This window comes from Adiantum capillus-veneris, chromosome 18 (genome assembly GCF_014529385.1).
Source record: "Adiantum capillus-veneris isolate H3 chromosome 18, ASM1452938v2, whole genome shotgun sequence".
NCBI lineage: Eukaryota > Viridiplantae > Streptophyta > Polypodiopsida > Polypodiales > Pteridaceae > Adiantum > Adiantum capillus-veneris.
This window is the reverse complement of record NC_140948.1, coordinates 30726203-30746584: the sequence shown is the minus strand read 5'-3', so window position 1 is coordinate 30746584 and position 20382 is coordinate 30726203. Positions and strand designations below refer to the sequence as shown.

The 20382-nt window shown below is 41.7% G+C and overlaps 1 pseudogene; it reads right to left on the bottom strand.

Annotated features, from left to right (window-relative positions):
* Window positions 1-18055: 18055 nt before the first annotated feature.
* LOC147435426 (CBL-interacting protein kinase 33-like) lies at window positions 18056-19467 on the bottom strand (annotated as a pseudogene).
* Between the last annotated feature and the right edge of the window lie 915 nt (window positions 19468-20382).

Below are 20382 nucleotides of genomic sequence, written 5' to 3'. Positions count from 1 at the left end.
CTCCAGCTACCTGTATCACCGAAAGGATCTCCACATTTGAGAATCCCCCAGCTCAATAAAAACCTCACGCTATCGACCCTCACACGAAGGCTAATGCAAATCGCGTATAGTCAAGTCTCAGAAATGACTATCTTCCAGACCAAGTCTCAGAAATGGCTGGGACTGCCAAATAAAACCAAGTATGGATCCACAAATGCGTACAATGGCAGTTTCCACAAGTAACGTACAATCCAGCAGACAATGCGCTCAAATAGGCGCCAAGTGATGCATGCCCACAACAACTGCAAGTGACATCACTGCTCGTATATCACTGTACTCCAGCTACCTGTACCTGTGTGAATCACCTGTACCTGTCCCTATAACCTGTAACCTGTAACCTGTAATCTGTAACCTGTAACCTGTAATCTGCAACCTGCAACCTGTAATCCCGAAGCTCGAAGCTTGAAGCAGAAGGTACTCGAAGAAGATCCTCCGTGGGGGCGCCAAAAGAATGTGAGCGGGATGAAAACACACACAGCGCCTCTATAACGACCCGACACACACTCTTGGGAAGATACACACACACACACTAGGGGGCACCACTCGGCTTACACAACACACCTGGCCGAGACAGGAAACACACCTATGGAGTGAGAGGAGAGAGATTATCCACTTGCCCACTCCACACAGACACACACACACACACACACCCCCAAAAAAACTCAGCTCAAAAGAGGAGAATTTCTGATGTTTAGATACAATTGAGCTTGGGCCAACACCAATGGGGCAAATAGCTCACACAATATAGGTAAAATAAGCCAGATACAATCACAAACTAGAGCAGAAACTTCGCTCATAGGAGAAACTTACACAGAAAAACAGTAGGAAACGAGTGAGGAATTTGGCAAAATGGACAGCGCCATCGCGTCCGGAACGGCCCAAAACCCCAGTCTACAATGTCAAAGTGCTCAAATCCGACCTCGGATGAGCAGTTTAGGGCCAAAACAGGCTCCAAAAACACACCTGCGGCTGTTCCTCCTCTCTTCTCCACGTTTTTTCTGGTCTTCTCTCTGTTTTTTCAGTTCCCACACTTAGCTTTATTACTTGGGCACCCTTGGCCTTTTAGATGACTTCAAACGGACCCCGAACAGGCCAAAAACTGACCTCGCAGTGCATAGTTGTCACCTTTTTGCATCATTCGCACACCTGGCACTCAGGTTTTTTCCAATAATGCATCTCGCCACCACGTGAAGTGGCCCCAAAAAGTGATCCTCATGATGACCTTTCTGCATAATTATCACAAGGAAACACCCACGTTGTGTCCGTACTCATCCACGTGCAAGTATTGACCCCGTTCGGCCTCCTGACGCCACTAGATGCCATCTGACGCACCTACTTACCTCATGTCGTCGGCCCGCAGATAGCTTCCTCGAGAAGATTTAAGCGCTACCAACTCCTCATTATTGTAGAAAAACACACTGGTACTGGTAATAGTGAAAATCGATGCACTATGTACATGTTGTCCTACCTGTACACATGTGGGCCCCACGTAACCACCTGGCTAAAGAAAATGGGCAATCCTTTATTCGATGCACCATGCATGTGTATGTACATATGCGCAATCCCTTGCTCGAAAAAACTCCTGACATAATTTGCCCACCCCTTAGCCTGCTAGAGCATTCATGCTCAGCAGCAGCACTAGTAGATGCTCATTCCACCTGGATCAAAAGGCCAAAGGCATATTGCCTGATTCACAAGAAGAATCATAACACCACACCTACATTTGTCAACAATCAACCAAAATGCACCATAGGCATATCTAACTAACGCATCCGCCCTGTCTGGAGTTCCAAAAGCATAAATATTGCATGCCACATTCAACCCAACCGATAGAGACAACTCAAGTGACTCATCACCTGGCATCTTGGCTTCACCAGCCATAGCAACAACCTGCAAATCATGCACCCAAGTAGCTAAAAGCATTGTGTGAAGGTAAAGTTGTTGATATCCAAAGCACAAAAGTATCCCCGCAGCACACATATCCCTAGCATAGGCACCCACATAGCTGAGATTGGACTCATATATGCCAAACCCCTTCTCATCATCATAAGCATACTCATCATCACACATAACTTTATCCACATCATAATCATGGCTAGCACCACTATCCATAGCTTCTAGCATGGGTTCATCAGTATCCAAGAATACAAATCCCTGCTCTAAACCACAATCATGCTCATAAATCGGTTCAATCACTGCACATACATCAAAATATGGCTTCAAAACAGGCTCCACATCCAACAAATCCACAAAATGGCTCTCAACCTTGCCCTCTTCCCTAATTTCCAAGGAACTAGTATCCAAAGATACATGCTCATCATCAATAACCTCAACCTCACACTCACACCCAGAATCACAAGGTACACAAGTAGCCAATGCATCCTCTTCAAGACTTTTCAATCCTGTATCCAAAGCATTACTCACCTCTTTAGGCTCTTCCATAAACCTGTCAACCTGCAAGACCTCTTTACGCTTCACAATAGACCTTGGGAAGAAACGAGAAACATCATAGGATAGGCTACTTTTCACCTGCTTAGGCTAAACTTCATCTTCCATGCCAAATCCATTTTGCACATGCATACCTGTACTGATACCATGTTCCTCAAGACGCTTAAACTTCCATTCCTTGTGCTTTGCAATGCATACCGCATCTTCAAAAGACTCGGGCGTCTTCAACTCAACCTCGAACCGCAACCAAGGTGACAAACCATCAACAAAAGAACTTTTCCTTAATGAACAAGGGGGGGTCTCAACCTTAAGAGAAACACACCAACGAGTCCATAAATCTGTAAAACCTTGTACATAGGCATCAACACCTTGACATGAACCTTGCTTAAGAGCATTGAGCTCATTCCATACTGCATTTGCATCTTCAAAAACTTGGAAACGCTCTAAAAAAGCTTTTATAAACTTGTCAAGACTCAAACCATAAGAAGAAGCCACTGCTTCTTTATCTTCCAAATCCATGAACCAAACACGGGCCTCATCTTTCAAAAGCAATCCAAATAGCCTCAAAATCTTCTCCTCATCACACATATTGTTGCTTATGCATGCCACCTCGACTTGCTCCAGAAAGTCTTCCGCATCTTCACCACTTCTTCCGTGAAATTCTGGATAAGAGAAAGCCATGGATACCCAAGCTACTATGCTTTGAGAGCCCCTTCAAACACACGTGCAAGAACCCAAGACTTTTGACTACCCAATCCTCAGAAACTTCAATGGAGCTCAGCTTTAGATAAGGACAAACACATGCACATCAAATGAGTTTTCATAGTTGATCATTGGAATTACAACAGGCAAAGGACATTCCAAGATCTCTCTTAATCTTCTTGGCCCGAACATAAAGACTATGCGCTGTTGGAAAAAAATCTTCCTGGACACATGAATATTTATCTGGATTCTCTGAGTTAAATGAAAAGGAGTGAATTGAGGGCCATTTTGATCATCCATTAAAGTCAACCATGCAGCTCCCAAGAAAGCACACCTGTCTTATCCTCTGATTTTGCCAAAATTTCGGCAGCATAACAGCATAAATGGATCAAAAGACCAAAAAACCAGCCATCACAACTCGGAAAAATTTTGGCAGAGTTTCCCCAGAAGTAGAGCAGTGAGAACCCAAAATATAGACCGTATATGTATGCATAAACTGCCAACAATAGAACCCGAGCATCAAGTAGGACTCACTAGTACATAGCCTATGGCGAGGTCACAAAAAGGGTGCTCCAGCTACCTGTATCACCGAAAGGATCTCCACATTTGAGAATCCCCCAGCTCAATAAAAACCTCACGCTATCGACCCTCACACGAAGGCTAATGCAAATCGCGTATAGTCAAGTCTCAGAAATGACTATCTTCCAGACCAAGTCTCAGAAATGGCTGGGACTGCCAAATAAAACCAAGTATGGATCCACAAATGTGTACAATGGCAGTTTCCACAAGTAACGTACAATCCAGCAGACAATGCGCTCAAATAGGCGCCAAGTGATGCATGCCCACAACAACTGCAAGTGACATCACTGCTCGTATATCACTGTACTCCAGCTACCTGTACCTGTGTGAATCACCTGTACCTGTCCCTATAACCTGTAACCTGTAACCTGTAATCTGTAACCTGTAACCTGTAATCTGCAACTTGCAACCTGTAATCCCGAAGCTCGAATCTTGAAGCAGAAGGTACTCGAAGAAGATCCTCCGTGGGGGCGCCAAAAGAATGTGAGCGGGATGAAAACACACACAGCGCCTCTATAACAACCCGACACACACTCTTGGGAAGATACACACACACACACCAGGGGGCACCACTCGGCTTACACAACACACCTGGCCGAGACAGGAAACACACCTATGGAGTGAGAGGAGAGAAATTATCCACTTGCCCACTCCACACAGAGACACACACACACACACACACACACCCAAAAAAACTCAGCTCAAAAGAGGAGAATTTCTGATGTTTAGATACAATTGAGCTTGGGCCAACACCAATGGGGCAAATAGCTCACACAATATAGGTAAAATAAGCCAGATACAATCACAAACTAGAGCAGAAACTTCGCTCATAGGAGAAACTTACACAGAAAAACAGTAGGAAACGAGTGGGGAATTTGGCAAAATGGACAGCGCCATCGCGTCCGGAACGGCCCAAAACCCCAGTCTACAATGTCAAAGTGCTCAAATCCGACCTCGGATGAGCAGTTTAGGGCCAAAACAGGCTCCAAAAACACCAAAAACACACCTGCGGCTGTTCCTCCTCTCTTCTCCACGTTTTTTCTGGTCTTCTCTCTGTTTTTTCAGTTCCCACACTTAGCTTTATTACTTGGGCACCCTTGGCCTTTTAGATGACTTCAAACGGACCCCGAACAGGCCAAAAACTGACCTCGCAGTGCATAGTTGTCACCTTTTTGCATCATTCGCACACCTGGCACTCAGGTTTTTTCCAATAATGCATCTCGCCACCACGTGAAGTGGCCCCAAAAAGTGATCCTCATGATGACCTTTCTGCATAATTATCACAAGGAAACACCCACGTTGTGTCCGTACTCATCCACGTGCAAGTATTGACCCCGTTCGGCCTCCTGACGCCACTAGATGCCATCTGACGCACCTGCTTACCTCATGTCGTCGTCCCGCAGATATCTTCCTCGAGAAGATTTAAGCGCTACCAACTCCTCATTATTGTAGAAAAACACACTGGTACTGGTAATAGTGAAAATCGATGCACTATGTATATGTTGTCCTACCTGTACACATGTGGGCCCCACGTAACCACCTGGCTAAAGAAAATGGGCAATCCTTTATTCGATGCACCATGCATGTGTATGTACATATGCGCAATCCCTTGCTCGAAAAAACTCCTGACAACGTGTCAAGGCATCTCCACAAATTGCTTAAATTAACCTCTTTGAAGCTTCTTATAGCACCACGTGCTGACAGGTGGTGCTACTAACAGCTCCATAAATTGCTTAATTTAGCCTTTATGAAGCTTCCAATAGCACCACATGCCAATACATGGTGCTATAAGAAAATCTAAAAATGGCTTAGAGTCTCTTTGAATATTCCTATAACACCACATACCAACACGTGATGGTACAAACAACTCCAAAAATGCTTAAATTAGCCTCTTTGAAACTTCCTTTAGCAACACGTGTTAACACGTGGTGCTATATGCAGCTCCACAAAGCACTAAAATTAACCTCTTGAAGCTTCCTAGAGTAGCATGTGCCTACACGTGGTGCTACAAGAAACTTCGTATAGCACTTAAATTAGCCCTTATGAAGCTTCCAATAACACCACGTGCCAACACGTGGTGCTACAAGAAACTTTGCAAAGGGCTTAAATCCCCTTTGGATATTCCTATAGCACCATGTGCCGACACATGGTGCTACAAGTAGCTCCACAAATTACTTAAACTAGCCTCTTTGAAACTTCCTTTAGTACCACGTGTTGACACGTGGTGCTACATGTAACTCCACAAAGCACTTAAATGAGCCTCTTTGAAACTTTCTTTAGCAACATGTGTTGACACGTGGTGCTACAAGAAGCTCCACAAAGCGCTTAAATTAACCTCTTTGAAACTTTCTTTTGCACCACGTGTCGACTAGTGGTGCTACACCCAACTCCACAAAGCGTTTAAATTGGCCTCTTTGAAACTTTCTTTAGCACCTCGTGTCAACACATGGTGCTACATGAAACTCCACAAAGCGCTTAAATTAGCCTCTTTGAAACTTCCTGTAGCACCACACGTCGCCACGTGGTGCTAGAAGCCGCTCCACAAAGTGGTTAAATTAGCCTTTTTGAAACTTTCTTTAGCACCACGTGTTGACAGGTGGTGCTACAAGAAACTCCACAAAAGCGCTTAAAATTAGCCTCTTTAAAACTTTCTTTAGCAACTTGTGTCTACACGTGGTGCTACATACAACTCCACAAAGCACTTAAATTAGCCTTTTTGAAACTTTGTGTAGCACCATGTGTTGACACGTGGTGCTACAAGTAGCTCCACAAAGTGCTTAAACTAGCCTCTTTGAAAATTCCTTTAGCACCACGTGGTGCTACAAGCAACTCCATAAAGCACTTAAATTAGCCTCTTTGAAACTTTCTTTAGCACCACTGTCGACACGTGGTGCTACATACAACTATACAAAGAGATTAGATTAATCTCTTTGAAACTTCCTTTAGCACCACATATCGATGTGTGGTGCTACAAGTAGCTCCACAAAGCGCTTAAACTAGCCTCTTTGAAACTTCTTTTAGCACCACGTGTCGACATGTGGTGCTACACACAGCTCCACAAAGCACTTAAATTAGCCTCTTTGAAAATTTCTTTAGAACCACGTGTCGACATGTGGTGTTACAAGGGTCTACCACGAAGCTCTTAAGTTAGCCTCTTTGAAGCTTCCTAGAGCACCACATATCGACACGTGGTGCTCCACACAGCTCCATAAAGGGCTTAAATTAGCCCTTATGAAGACTCAAATAGCACTATGTACGGACATGTGGTGCTATAGACAGCTCCACACAGATATTAAATTAGCCTCTTTGAAACTTCCTTTAGCACCACGTGTCGACACGTGGTGCTATAAGCAACTCCACGAAGCACTTAAATTAGCCTCTTTGAAACTTCGTTTAGCACTAGGTGTTGATATGTGGTGCTACAAGAAGCTCCACAAAGCTCTTACTTTAGCATCTTTGAAGCTTCCCAGAGCACCAAGTGTTGACACATGATGCTACAAAGAACTCCATAAAGTGCTTAAATTAGCTCGTATGAATCTTCCAATAACATCATGTATCAACACGTGGCGCTACAAGCAACTCCTTAAATGGATCGGTGATTTTCAACCCTATAATCAAACAAAGACATTTTTATGTTTGAGAGAGAGAGAGAGAGAGAGAGAGAGAGAGAGAGAGAGAGAGAGAGAGTATGCGCATCATAGTTTCCTACAATGCATACATGAAGGTTGTAGATAGGGCATGTGGAGCCTAGTATTTATTAGCATGTAGGACACAACTGCCCTACAATAGGCTATTGTTGAAGTGGTTGTTGGCGTAGGCAAGGTGGAGTCACTATTTTTGTGTACTCCTTCTAGATGATAACAAGTTCATGCTAAAACAAAAATATTTGTGTTGAGTGCATCAAAATTGAACTTCATTTTCAAGCTTAAAAATACCCTAAAAATGGCTCTTTTTATAATTGTACTAGCCATGGCGTTGATTTTATTTTGGCAATAGTCGACTTTGTCTCATTATATAGCTACATTATGGCTTCCATGTTTTGCCCACTTATATGAGTTTAAAGCCATTGGATCTTGGCATGTTTCTTGTGGGTGAATGACTCACGAGGAGCATACTTGAAAGTGTTTTTGTAGAACAAAGATCCACCACTTTTTGTATTCTTTGTGGTCTTCAAGTCGTGTTCTATACAAAGACGAGATGTATTGTAGTACTTGTCATTCTTATGTAGATGAGAACCACAAACATTTTGTGCAAGAGCTCTAGAGAGATAAGCAGAGAGAGAGAGGAAAGAGAACATAAGAAAACATAAATGGAAAAATAGAGAGAGAGAGAGAGAGAGAGAGAGAGAGAGAGAGAGAGAGAGAGAGAGAGAGAATAAATGTCACCAAAGGTCAAACATGACCTATGAGACCAAAGAAACATTTCTTATGCTCTATTGAGATTATCAATGGGCACTTTGATGCTTCAAGATCGTGGATGTATTGAGAGAAAAAAGCTTAAATACGACCAAATATGGACATGTGATACTTAAAAAGTGGTACTTAAGGACCACGGATGTATTGAGAGTCCATGGGGTGCTTGTGAGAGAAAGGAATATCGGGGGAGATCCAAGCTCAAAATGTGAAGGATAAAAGCTTGAATATGTTCGAATGTGATTCTCACTCTAAAACTTGTGAGGGGCATAGTGAGCATATGTGCGCACGTGCGTGGACGTGCACGCGCGCGCGCACACACACACACACACACACACACACACACACACACACACACACACACACACACACACACAAATGGCACACTGCTTTGTACAAGACCAACAAAATTGCATGGTAACAATTCCTAGTTCCACACCTTGTGACTTCTTGGGTTTGAAAGTTTATGAGGGCTCGTACTCTAAAAGGCTTGTACCTCATGTTCTATGAGGTACATTATACACCCATTCCTTTTTATGTATATCTTCACATGAGAAAAATCAACCACATTATTGCTAAAGAGCCATTCCTAATGGTTCTTTTGTGAAATCCTTTGTCTCCTTTGCAATGTGCTATCATGATCCATTCTTGACTTAATGTCCTCTAATAGCAGCACCTCTATCTTGGCTAAATAAGAACACATGCGTGAATGATCATTAAATTAAATAGAAGTATCTTGATTAGTTTGGGATTTTCAAAATTGTATATTGATAATTTTTTGCTCGGTTTAGTAATTGCTCGAAAAAACTCGCTCGGGATTTGGGATTCCTCTTTTAAGCTTAATCTAACCTAAAAGGTCCTCGGCAAGTACTACTACTCTCAAGTCACCTCTACACAGTTCAAGATGACACTCCTCAACTATATAATTTCTAAAAGATGGTGTTTTTCTCCAGATAAATCTAGAGGAAGTAATAGACAATGATATCCAAGCACTAAGGCTTTCGCTAGCTTAGGTCACTCCGTCACCGGCAACAACGCCAAATGCTGAGTGGATTTCCAAGCCTCACTCTATCTTAGTATAGACATAGCAAGAACCATGTACATAATTGTCAATCCATGGGATGTAACAAATCCACCCACCCTAAATGTAAATCTTCCAAAAGCCTACATCAAAAGCTTTGATTAAAGGGGGACATTCATATAATCATTAGAGCTTATCCACATTTGGCTTATAGGGGGTTGTTAGATATATAAACCCAATGTGTTTCTAACCTTATCCAAATCACTCTATGGTCATAGGACATGAACCCTAGGACAAAACTAAGAGATAAAAATTCTATTCGGCACATTTATAAGGTCATAAGACATGAACCATAGGGAAAAACTATGAGGTAAAAACTCTATTCGGCACATTTATAGGGTCATCAGACATGAACCATAGGAAAAAACTATGAGGTAAAAATTCTACATGGGCACATTTATAAGGATCAAAAGTAGCCTAAAAAGTCATGAGCATAGCTAGAATCATGGGGAGGTAAACCTACCCACATGGATGGAGAGATACATCACTAATTATGTCATCCAAAGACTCTCTATGTTGCCTTTATAAATACCCATGCACTCTCTCTTTCTCTAACTAGTAATCTAACTCTATCTTTTGTTTACATCATTGCTACATTGGTGTCTACCCTCTCTCTTTTACTTAATGTCATGATTAAGCTCACTAACTTTGAATGGTAGCTTGGCACCCACCATAACCTAAATCTAATCTAAGATTCTAGTAAGCCTAGATTTCTACCAAGCCCAAGTCTTTTTTGTTGTTGCAAAACTCACAATGGTGAGTAGATTATATTATCATAACAAGCCCAAGTTTTAAAAGTTCTTTGGAGACTAGCCAAACAAATCAAAGCTAGCGCCAAGTGCTAAAAAATGTAATTTCTAGCATTCCTAGCCTCAAAGTGTCCGATTGGAAACAAAAACAAAGCTATCCAATGTTTCATAGAAGTTCACGCTCAAAGATGTAGGTATTACTTGCCAAAGGAGTCAAAGTAAATCCATGCCAAAAGTAAGCTTCCAACATAATGTGTTGTCTTCAAGAATTAAAATAATGCTATAATGTGCAAGTGGCGCTAGTATCTGATCCTTAGCTCTACATGATCAAAAGAAAAAGAGCATTATGGTCTCCACATATGGAGCATTTTTGACAATCGCTTGCTTCAAAAAGAGTTCAATGTGATGGCTACTATATCTAGCAATCAGAAAACTCCAAAAATAAGAGTGGCTCTTGGACATCCGATAAAGAGGGAGAGAGAAAGAGAGAGGAACCCCGGGGGATTCACTCTATATACAAAAGAGGACGCCATCTGTGAGCGGTCAACTTTGATAAAACTCCTATATACGATTCATATTAGGGAGTATGACCCTCCTTTTTACGCTTATATAAAAATCAATGAAGAAAACTATCATATTCCTATCTTACATATAAAATTTAGGTCTCGCATGATCTAATGGAGTAAACTTAGTCAAAGAGTGTGTAGCATAGTGACTGGCAATGTACTAAGGAGCCACTTCTATTAAATAATAACTAGATGTACCCTCAATGTGTTTTAGTTTGACTTTCAAACTATGTGCCCAATTACCCTGCATCCTGGCTACTCTCCAATTCTGACCCATCCAAAGTTGGTGTAAATCAACCCTTCATCTGCTCAAAATCAGTCCTTATCTATGACCGGCTTGATGCAAAATTTGATGTGTGACTTGATAAAAAATTTTCCTAAATTCATGCGAATTCTAGTGCACATCGGTGACCAATCATTACAAGTAATCAACCCAAATCAGGTCTCCCCCTCATAAATATGATACCCCCCTCCCTTATTTTTCAGCTTGGGAGATAAATCATTGAGGGCCTCCCCCTAACTTATACGCTTATGTAACTTGTAAACCCCCCCCCCCCCCCCCCCCCCCCTCCCCTGCACTTACGTGGTGTGGTAAGTTTTCCATGGTGAATCCCCCGGGAGAGGGACCGCCTTTGGCGACCGACTGTACTAGTTATGGAAAAAAGGGCAAACTAAACTAGAGTTTTTCGAGGCCTTTAGCATTGAAGGTCCACATGCTTCCATATCAAGTAATTAGAGAACAATATCAGTAAATAGAGAACAATATCATAGAAACTCCTTCAAGGCTCCTCAAGGGGATGAAAGACCAAATTGGCATAGCAAGAACGCGAAGGAATTTCAAGCCTAGTACTCGTATTAGAGCACAAAAAGGATATCAAGATGAGTTTTAGCACCAAAATCATGATTCTAATGTATCAAAAGGACGGCTGACTGAGTCCTTGACTGAACAAGGGCTCTACAAAGATAACAAAGATTTTTGGCCTTTAATTCCACATCTCATAGAGAAGAAGTCACAACCAAGACACACAAAGCAAAGGGGTCAAAATCTGGACTGCAACAAAGGTCACAAATCTCTCAATAGAAGCAACCTAAGCCTACACCTTGTAGTAAATCTATAGTTGCTTCAAAGGTCCACAAGCATCCTCACCATCATGTCATGAGAAATTGGGTCCTCAAGGATCTCCTCATTGCACACAAAAACTTGGTCACCACTTAATCCAAGTCCAAATTCACCAAATTCAATGTTGCAAGGGGATAGCACCACAAAAGACTGAAATGGACCTAAGAAGACAAACATAGCATGGAGGCCTAAAGCTTCTTAATCATAACAAGCACTATGTCACTTGCATGACAATGGCTTATTTAGTCATCAAGAGGCACCTAAGAAGCTACTCCATACCAATAAGCCAAGGAGAAGATTGAAGTGATCTCCAATTCTATTGCAACGACACAAAGTCAGAAAACTCTATTTAGAGTTCAACGTGAGCCAACCTTCTAGATCAACTATTAAAATTTGAGCTCAATTACTTCGAGTATTACTACATAGTAAAAGCTCTCCACATTAGAGTGATGTTGCAAGGGTGCCAAAGAGAATGCTTTGACAGAATCAGAGTCAGAGTCAGGCAGCTACACCACTAAATGAGCCAACTGTTACTCCAAAGCCTTCAAGTCTAAAGAATTTGTGCTAAAGGTCATAAATAATAGGCTTATGCTCAAGCTGCGATTTATTATTTGTATTCTTAGTCTGAAATAGGTGAGCATAAAAAGAAAACTCCATTGTATTTTATTGGTGAATTGGCATGGAGTTGACCCTCACACGCAAGTGCACTGTGAGATTAGAGCACTCATAGTGTAACATAATGTGGCCATATTGTTGAATGTAGCATAATCTATCTTTGCTAAATTGCTGCCAAACCCATTACACTTTGTAATGGGCTCCAAACAAAATATATTCACTACTTATATACTCCAAGGACACTCTAAAGAGCAGAATACCCTAAAAAGAAAAACTCCCTAACGAGAAAAAATAAGCAAAGAAAAACACATATGTGTCAAGGTGGACTCGACCATCTCTATTTATATGTGGACTCGATCATCTCTATTTATATGGACGCAGAAAGTGCTTTGACCTTCCACTTCCAATAGTCTTTTCATTTATAAAATCACCCTTCACTTAGTGGGTCAAATGTTTTGAAAGGATTTTTAATTTTTTGAGATTGGGGAGACCACCTAGTGGGTCTACGTTTCTCTTTTAAACGGAATCTCGCTAGATCCTTTCTTCCTTCCGTTCCCAAAACAGGTAAAATAGCTTGTCTCTCTCCTCTCTCTTCCCTCGACCGTCGCCCGATGTGCTTCGCCATCGCCGTCCTGTGAGCCCTGCCTACACAACAGATCCTCAACAACATCTCCAATGAGGCGCAGCCCTCCCCCCTGCCCCCGAACTTGCTTCTGAACAGGACCTCCTCGAGGTCTGCTCCATGCTCGTCTGTTTGTTTGCAACCACTCGCTCCTTGCACACTACTCGCCGCCACGCCAAGTTGCCATCTCTGTGCATACTCTGCACCTGCAACCCTCCCATAAACCCTGCGCATGGAACATTATGTCTGCCATGGGACTCAGCCGCCTGTCCGATCTCCGCAGAAGACAGGAAATACAAAGGAAAAAGGAGAGCTCTTTGCCCCGCTTGGCTCCCCTCTGTGCCCCTGTGTCTCTCTCGCTGGACGTCCTTGCCGCCGCGCCACGAGTCAGAGAGAGAGAGAGAGAGAGAGAGAGAGAGAGCCCTGCCCGAAAACTCCAAGCTGGCCTCCACTGCGAGCGGAGCTCGCGTCTGCCATGTGTTCCAAGTGCTGCCCCATACATCATCTTCGTATGCTCTTGGGCACCCTCGTCGTTTGCACACCTGCCTCGATGGCGATAAACCGAAGCTTCCTCCTCTCGCGATCCAACCCCATCACAAAATCAATGCAATGCGTATCAACGCCATGACAAAATCGGTCTCTCTCCCTTTGTCTCTATCTGCACTTCTCTCGACGCATGGCAATCGCATTGCAAGGAAGCCGAAAAAATCTTCTTGTCTCTCTCGCTGTTGCTGTCTCACGGGCAGCATCGCAGATGTCTTTCAAAAATTCTCTCTCTCTCTCTCTCTCTCTCTCTCTCTCTCTCTCATAACAGGTCTTGAGTTCAACTCTGCTCGTCGGCTAGATCTTTAAGGTCTCTTGGTTAGTTTCCTAGGATGTTAAAACTCTCTTCTTCTTCTTCTTCCACCTGGCAGGTCCCCTTTTTTTCCCTCACAGCCACAAAGAGCAACCCTTCCAGAATCTTACCAGACGCTACTTGTGTGACCAGTGTTCAGGAAAAATGTGTCTGCTTAATATCGTGCCGTTTTGAATTTAAAAAATGCCGGTTGAAGGCGAAGGGAAAAGGAAAAATTTCGCCCCAAAATAGCTCTTGGCAAATTCAAGAAACGGAATTCTGATATTCTTGCATACGAGTAGTCGCTCCAAGTGCTCCAGGTGTCAAGTGAGACGTCGGCTCCTCAATTTTGCAGCACTTTGAGCTCCTCTAGCCAATTGGTGGGATGAGGCTCTAAAACACTTAGCTTTACTTTTAATCCCTTTAAACAAAGGTATCTCCTTGGATTCTAACAAAATTAACTAGAATGCTTCGTTAGCTTGCATGACTGCAAGGGCACTATTGTAATTACTATTTTCTTCTCATCGAAGCAATGAACAAGAGTATACATCAGTAAACAAGAACATAGAAGTGAAAGGGCAGAGAGAGAGAGAGAGAGAGAGAGAGAGAGAGAGAGAGAGAGAGAGAGAGAGAAGTCACTGATACATACAAGATTGTATTTACTATTTTGTTCTCATGGAAGCACTGAACAAGAGTATACATCTGTAAAGAAGAACGTAGAAATGAAAGCTGTGTGTGTGTGTGTGTGTGTGTGTGTGTGTGTGTGTGTGAGAGAGAGAGAGAGAGAGAGAGAGAGAGAGAGAGAGAGAGAGAGAGAGAGAGAGAGAGCGCTTATTATTTGTTCTACACAAATCTTGTTACCCTAAGTGAGTATAAGCTCTTGTTACCCTAAGTGAGTATAAGTCACTGAAACGATTTGATGTAGAGAGTATGAAAAAAAAATATTGATGAATTAAGAATGGAACTAAGCAAGAGAGAGTTGGGAAGATCTTGAAATGTAGCAGGCAATGACTGCCTTACTATGCAATGGACAAAACTTTTGTGGAGAAGAGGAGGAGGACAAGGTAACTACACATATCAATGGGAGTTTTTGATGTAGGAACAAAGGGCTATATCAGTAAGATGCTCTTCAAAGTTGCACGTGTGGTTAGCTGGTTGTCAGGAAAGTAGCGTGAAATGAATTGTTTAGCTGACTGAAGGTGGTTGGGGACCACATTAGAGTAATTTATTTCTATAGTCTCGAGTAGGCAAGAACGTCCACAATCTGTACGAACAACATACAATGGTGTTTTGTGGAGCAACTAGCCAGTACTATAGATCTAGTGGCCACCAGGTTCACCATCACATCCGCCGTTGGATACGGTGGGGTGGGGACCTCACAATTAAGGTCTCGACCTTGGGTATGGTTTGCTGGGTTATTTTTCTTCATTTACTCGTTTACTTTGGAAGCTAGTCCATTTCAATCACTGACATTGGTTTACTCTAAACTCATTAGCTACTAATGTCTTGACATAATACTAACCTTGCCCGGCTTAAAAATCAGTATAACCAGATATGTGCTGGTAGAGAGATTGGAATGAGGTGTCATTTAATTGCTGGTTATGGTTTGTGCAGGCTCATTGCTGAACTTTAGGGTTTTATATAAGCTCGACGTTGGATATAAAACTCATGGGATGTTCATAGATATAGCATGGATAATGTATATATTCTTGTTTGCTTCGTACTAATGCTGGTTTCAGTAGACTCCTTAGTCTAGATCTAAAAGCTTACTATATTGAGCCAATACCGATTATGGTCTACTGACTCTTTGCTGGAATGGTATGGTCATTTGGCTGAAATCTTGTCAATTTCCTATTTTCGAGTGCTATAACTCCTGATGCTTTCATTTTCTAGAGATTCCCGACATAACATTATGTCATAAATAGATGTTTGACTTGCTAATGGAAAATAGAATGTCTTAAACTGGGGTTCTTTTAAACCATTTGACTATGCATGTTACTATAGCTAGTGCGAATTACTTCAAGTAAAAATCATATAGTGGGACACTCGGGTTTTTTTGAAAAAAAAGTTGATGGAATCCAGCTATATGAAGATGGAGGTTGCTCGATATTATGCATAACCTGTCAAGTTTGCATATATATGATAATTGTAAAAGAGAGTTTACTTCTGATAAATGACTTGTCTATTATTAGCAGGGTATACCAAGGTATAGGATGACAGCTCGGATGAGTACTATAGTTGATCCGATCAAGAGAGCACAAATTTCAAAAAAGCTTAAGGCTGCTAGGCAGAGTATATAGCCTCATTTGCGGCAAAGAACAAGGCATGGTCGAGGCAGAGGGCATACCTTAACATGAACGTGCAAGAATAAGGGGATAAATTATAAAGATGCCTAAAATCAGTGGAAGTTGGTAGGCTGTTGAAGCTTTCTATGAAATTGTAACTGACAAACAATAATTTTTTTAAAAAATTCATTGATTAATGATAAGATTATTTGCAAAGAAAAAGTTGAACCTTTATGACATGGATAACAACTAGGATGCCCATACATCGCCTGCATACAGAGCCAATGCTAACACAATGTTATGTTGTTCTATGGGTGCAGGTGAGGGCTACTCTCTTTGGTTCAGCTTTTTGGTTGCTTTATGGTTTGGAGGATTAGCTGCTGGTTTGCAGTTTGTAAAAGAATTTCTACATTTTGGATGGTGACTTGTACCAACCTGATGATATTCATTTATACAAAAAGCTGCTATCTAAAGTTTGTTTTGTATAACAAACCTTGTATTTATCTGGGTACCTTGGTCTTTGAACATATGTATGTTTGTCTGTGGGTAATATATGTAGATAACTAAAACACACACACACACACACACACACACACACACACACACACACACACACACACACACACACACACACACACACACACACACACACCTTCAGATACAACAAACCTTTCTCTCACACATGCCCACACGCAAGCAAACAAACACAGACATACACGTACTCACACAACCCCGTAAAGCCAAAAAGAAATAACTAGTTTTCCTTGATTGATTCACTGTGAAAAAGGTGTGAATTAAACAAGAGGAGTGGTGTTGTACCTTTAACCTCATATCATCTCTTATTCTTGATGCTTCATAGCATCTCTCCTCTTTACCAAAATCTTTACGACCTTGTAGGACAAAATGAAATTTGGCATTAATGGATGTGTGGAGGAGAAGAAGAGAGACACATTTCTTGCATTGGGATGGTTCTCCACATTTATAATAATATCATAAGGAATTTGCCCTTCCCCTGCTTTCCCTCTCCTTCATTTGAGCTAGTATTGTAAAACACTTGAGTATACTTCCTTGCCTTTTAATAGGCTTTCTATCAAGCTTTGTAGATAATAGTATTTGAGATGCATCCGGCAAGAGCCTTGTGTGCTTTCTTCACTGTCAATTGGTCGTCTATCAGACTGATGTAGTTGACCTTGTTTGGGGTGCTTCTACTCTTCTCCATTTGAGTCGGCATGACAAAAAACATATTGACTACGAGAATTTTTTGAGTGATTTGCAATTGCTTCATGGAACAAAACCAGTGGCACTTGTAGGATATTCTTCCTCGCCTTCTATTGTTCTTTTGATTCACCTTGTTGTATGCATATTGTAATTTTGCTACAATTGGCCTAGCCTAGAATGTGACCTTGATGTATGGATGTATTCAATTTTTTGTTGCCCCAATTGGTGATGTAGTCAAGCTACTATATGTCACCACGTTTAAAATGCATCCGCATTCTTCATGTGAGAGTATACTGACCTCATTTAACTTCAATGGGCCATGTATCAAGCACTTTATGCGACCACATTTGGGACTAATCCCCTCTTCTCATTTGGGAGTATATCTTAAGAGCCTTTCTCACTTCATTGGTCTTTGAGAAGCCGCCTATCAGGCTACAAGAGAGTTCTTTGCCGCCTGGTTCACTTGCATGTGCATATAATAATTAAAATCTTAAGGCATGTAAGAGTGGCATCAAGCAACTATGGTGCTTCAACAGAAATGAGAGCAGGAGATTGTGTAAAGTCAGATGAGGCCAAAGATAAATTGGAGCTACTGAAGATGAATTAGAGCTACTTGCTTGCATGCTGATTACAACACTCTTCTCACACATACCAAATTAGCTAAATATGAGCTTATTCTGAAACTTATCTACCATAAGTTTCTACAATTGGCTTTGCAAGGTTAGGCATGCAAAAAGTGAGATCAAGTGCGGTAATGATGAAAAAAAAAAACACCAGCTTTGCATTACGAGCTTATAAGCAAGACATGCACAAAGTAGGAGGTCCCACACATATTATAGTTCTTCAATTTGGTTTTAAAACCCAAGGCACTAGAAAAAGGGGCCATCTTCCCAAGAATCTCATGGTTGGATGCTTTGATGTAAATCTTGTTTCACTTTTCATTGATGACTAAAGACTATGTGGATGTTAGCCAAGTCTCTGTTTTATTGAATACCTACAACTTCTACTACAATCCAAGCGCTTGCACAAGAAACTCCAAAGTTGATAGTAAACCAATCCATTTTCATAAACTAGTATGCAAGCCACACCACTCTTACATGAAGGCTGCACAAAGTGCACACAAACATACCTCTCCACTGCTAGAAACCCCATAAATGCCATCAACCGCAACATCATCATAGGCACACTTTGTAGCAATGTCATGAACTTTGAACCACACATCCTTGAGCACTTTAGACATTGTCATGTAGTGGAAGACACCAAAAGAAGAGGAAGATGCTTAAATACAATCGAGGTTCTCACCACCAAAATACACACTATTTCCAAATTCTATACCAAATCCCCCACTCACTGCTTTTGGGTTGGCATCAAGAATTCTGGTCACATGGTTCTTGGCCCCTTCTGGAAACCAAGATGGGAAAGTAAAATTAGCTCCTCAGATCTGTAAATTCAAGAAACCACTAGAATGAGAGATTGTCAAGGTATCTAAAATAGTCTAAAGCAATTTAGTTGACAACAACTTCTTGTAAAACTCAATGGTGTTGAACTAATTGAAGGGAAGAAACCCAGTCAAAAGAACATAAAGTATAACCCCACAAGACGAGTTATCTGCTGCAACACCATCATAGCCCTTTTCATTGATTACTTGTTAATAAAATACCCATAAAACCTGACACACCAATGGATATGATAGTGTTCTAATTAAATGAGAGAAAGTTAGTGAATGCCAAGTGAAGAGGGCTGACCTTTGGTGCAACATAATTAGGAGTTTCACAAGTTGTATGGACTAATCTATCCTCCTATACATGCAATGCAACATAATTAGGAGTTTCACAAGTTGTATGGACTAATCTATCCTCCTATATATGCAATGCAATCTAGTAGTTTAAAATCTGACGTGACACAAAAATCTCTTGGTTGTTCTAATCATGAAACATACCCAGCATTGCTATGCAAATGCACTAAGACTAAATAAAAAATTTTAAGTTCACCTTTTGAGTCGGTAGGAGATTCTTTGGCTGGCAGTAGAGGAACAAATGTGAATAATATTTTGTAAACAGATAATGACATAAATCATGCCGGAGTTGAGGTCATTGAGCCGACCTTCAAATCCCGATGATATACACCACAATTGTGACAGTGATTGACAAAATGTATAAGTTTCTAGAAGTACTTTCTAGCTTCATGCTCAACCATTCTGCCAATCTCAACATGCACGTATACTAGAAGCTTCTAAAAGAGAAGCCCTTACTTAATACAAACTAAAATTTGAGACATGAATAACGCCTACAATCTTGTCAAATGTGCCTGCCTCAACCTCACTAAAGTTACGTTTTAGGGATTGATTAGTCGAAGCACAACTTTGCTGAAATCCTGGCGCATAGAGTGTTAGGAAATAAGACGTAGCTAAATAGATAATTGAGTAGATTACTTAATGGAGAGAGACAAATTTACATACACAAGATTATAGAGAGAGAGAGAGAGAGAGAGAGAGAGAGTACACACGATATACGTGGTTCACCCAATGTGGGCTATGTCCACGGGAAAGAAGCCACTCAATGGCTTTAGTACTTCAAAACAAGAAGTAGTTTACAAAGGGATTATACCCTTAATGGAGCTCCCGCCTTGCTTCACTCTCACCACCTCACACTCACCTTGTTGCATCAACTTCACACACTATGAAATGTGTGTAGAAATGGCCTCCTTTTATAGGCCAAAAGGGCTGCCCTCTCTTATGAGAGACAGCCATGTCTAGCCGCCCTTGTGCGAATAAGTCCAAATCGGACCCTCCAATCCGCCCATGTGTGGCCGCCCTTGAGAAGACAGGTCCGCTTTTGAATTCGGCCACCGGCCACCGGCCATTGACTTCCGACCACTGGCCACCGGCCAGCCGATCGGTTGTTTTCCGACCACTTTCCGGCCGCCGTCCGGCCATAATATTGCCCCTGATTCTTGTCCGTGAAAATTTTGGTTTCTAGTGAGTGATTTTCCTTCACGGATGATGGCTTCTCCTCATAATGGGGGACTTACAAATGTGCGCTTTTACCACAAAAAATTACAAGGGTAAATCAGGCTCCATACTTAACAATCTCCCACTTGGAGACTGATCTC